The sequence below is a fragment of the Nicotiana tabacum genome, chromosome 23, assembly GCF_000715075.1.
Source record: "Nicotiana tabacum cultivar K326 chromosome 23, ASM71507v2, whole genome shotgun sequence".
Lineage (NCBI taxonomy): Eukaryota > Viridiplantae > Streptophyta > Magnoliopsida > Solanales > Solanaceae > Nicotiana > Nicotiana tabacum.
This window is the reverse complement of record NC_134102.1, coordinates 48,903,932-48,907,368: the sequence shown is the minus strand read 5'-3', so window position 1 is coordinate 48,907,368 and position 3,437 is coordinate 48,903,932.

Here is a 3,437-nt window from a genome sequence, read left to right as displayed (position 1 = left end):
GATTAACATGTATGACTAAGAGTGCCAATAAAATGAAAGATTTTATGAAAGGCTATGAGATGAACATCTTTCTTTTATATAGAAATATTTTTGGGAGTTTCGTTAGGTCACCGGGGAAGGGTGGGTTGTAAAGTCCTAAGCTCGAAACTACACGTGCCGGTATAAGAGTTGATTGAGGAACAAATCTCCTTTATATTATGTTGAGATTATTCCCCTTAATTGGGATGAATTGATAGCTAGCAAAGGCCATTCCGACCCATACGACATTGTGGTGAGATGGCATAGTCGATTGGGTGGAGATCGGATACCATATTGTGCACATGGTGGTTTCGTATTTTTACGTCAATCCACATACATTGGTGGTGGAACGGCCTAGCCGATGGGGCCGAGATCAGACTCCATGCCACCTGCATGGTGGCGTATCGATAATTAATGATCTCCCGACCAAAAATGTTAATGCTTATTTGAAAATTTATTATATTTTAACTTGGTATTTAAATGTTATTTGATGTTCTTATTGCTTCCATGTTTCACTCTACTTACATTGGAATTCCATTCCATGTGAGAGTACTTAGCTTTACATACTAGTACTATTCCATATGTACTAACGTTCCTTCTGCCGGGGGCGCTGCATCTTCAATGAATGCAGGTAGTTCCTCAGTAGGTGACACAGGTTCTTGATAGGTTTACCCTCCTCTCAGCTGACTCGGTGAGCCCTGCTCCATATCGGTGCCTTATATCATTTTGATTCTTGTTCATTGTATTTTGAGGTATAGCCGGGGCCTTGTCACTGACACTTTCATATTGTACTCATGTTCACTTAGAGGCTCCGTAGATGTACTGTGGGTTGTATTTTAAAATGGGGGAAAACAAACTAAAAATATTGTAGTTGTCGGATATTTCCACTTTTAAACTATAAACTTATAATGTTTTGGTAATCATAAATAAATCCCCTACAAGTAATAATAATGGGTGTTGTACATTTTATCCTCTCGTTGTCTATCTCTTCTCATTTATTCTTAAATTACTCATGGGCAAGGTTGGATAGTAGGCACTACGTAGGCTTGCTCGACTGGAGTAACTCAATTAAGCGTCGGTACTGCTCCCCAAGGTCGGGGCTTGACATTATATATGTTGGATTACATGAATTACTTATTAGTCATACATCAAACATATGCATTATAGCTTGCATATCGAATTTCACACTTAATTGTGATATTGGTACATTGAGTGATTCGGGCGAGATTTATGAGATGCATATGATTAAGCCATGCAAACACGTTGAGATTGGTGTGCTGTTATGATATTGCATATAGATATGGATTCGTACCTCATGAGTTGTCCAACGATGTGTCTCTTGGTGGCATATGCAGGTTTGTTGGACCCTTGGAGAGTGTCAGGTTGATATAAGGTTTGAAACTTTATCATGCATTACAGATATTAGGCTTTTGTTAATGCATTTTATATGAATTTTTCTTGGTGCATATCTATGTATATGCTATTTAGGCGGATTGACATATACATCGGTTTTGTTATTTGAGGAAGCATGCATCATAACACATGCTTATACTGTGTACATCTTATACATTGTTTTCATATTTGACTTCTATTATTGAGTATACTTGCTAACTGGATAGGTATTGAAATAAGTATTTTGACTAAATCCTCGCCACTACGTTGTTGGGGGAACTGTTAGTGATACTTGCTGGATACGTGTTGGTGTACTCATACTATACGTCTGCATATGTTTTTGCATATTCGGATCCCAGTACCATTGGAGCACACGAGGGAACTTAAGATCTGATTTGGACACTTTGAGGTGAGTTGCCTTGCTGGTTGGCATCCATTGGAGTCACCTTCTATCTTTCCTTTATTGTTGTTTATTTTAGACAATACTTGTATTTGAGGTAGACAATTGCATTGATATTTTATTCTTCTTAGACGCTCATGACTTGTTTTACTAGTTCTTTAGGGTTGTACTTAGTATTTCACATTGTACTAGACTTATTATTGCACTCCATATATGTTATGACTGTTAGACATTATTATTATTATCTCGATTTTCCATTTCGTTGTTTGTTGGTTAGCCAAGCGGGTTGGGTTAGGTGCCATCACGACCTTAGTGGGATTTGGGTCATGAAAAAGTGGAATTAGAGCCTAGGTTTCACCAATTTTACAAGTTATGAGAAATGTCTAGTAGAGTCTTGCTGATTGATATAGAGACATTTGTACTTATCTCCAAGAGCTACAAGACATTCAGGAAACTTCTCCTTCTTTCTTTCCATAACATGCTTTATTTGTTTATCTTAAAGTTTAAATATATCTCTTTCATTATCTCACAGATGGTGACGACACATGCGTCTATAGCCAGTGACTAGGAGCGAGTGCCTGATGCCGAATCCAGTAGAGGCAAGGGTCGGGCAGGGCTGGAGCTTAGGCCATGGCCCCTACAATAGCTCCTGTTCAGGGTAGAGGACCCCCAGTTTCTTGTGGTCATGCAAGAGCTACTTTAGTTGATCAATCTGCTATTTTGAGGCTGAGCAGGTTCTAGTTCAGGCTATCTCGCCCAATCCAACGGTTCCTGAGGGTTTTATTGCTCACCCATGATTTAGGAAGCTATGGTTTCCATTTTGGGATTCTTTAATAGTATGGTATAGGCTGGGATGATTCCTATGGCCCCATCTACTTCTCAAGCAACAGAGGAGCTCACACCCTAGCTATACACACTCTAGAGCAGCAACATTCTCATTGTTTCAGACTCTAGGAGTCTAGCCTACTAGGTTACCGTAGCCTATTGTTGCTCCACATCCTGTTGTTCCAACACAACTTGTGGTAAGGGATGCTCTGTCTATTGAGGAGTAGAAGATGATGGATAGGTTTCAGAAGTTGTTTCCTCCACATTTAAATGGTGATCAACAACTAATGCTTAGGACTTCTTAGACAGGTGCCATGAGATCTTGCATAATTTGGGCCTTGTTGAGTCCAATGATGAACTTCACCACTTTTTAGTTAGAAGGACGAGCCAGTATGTAATGGAGGACTTATGTGGAGAGCAGACAAACATGGTCACATCCTCTCATTTGGACATAATTTTCACATCTCTTTTTAGAGAAGTTTATTGCACTTACCGGAGGGATGAGTTTCACGGATAGCTTGAGTACTTGCGCTAGGAGGGCATGAAAATGACGTATTACAAGATGAAGTTCACAAATTTATCTCTTCATGCAACTTTCTTGATCCCCACAAAGAGGGAGAAAGTGAGGAAGTTTATTAAGGCCTCAATTTTGGTATTAGGTTTGGAATGGCATGTGAGGCTAAGGAAGGGACCATTGTTAGTCAGGTTGTTGTGATTTTTAGGAGGATGGATAATATTAGGTATGAGAGAGAGAAAGAGAGAGAGATGAGTGTGAGGCCAAGAAACCCTGTGGCTCATGTTG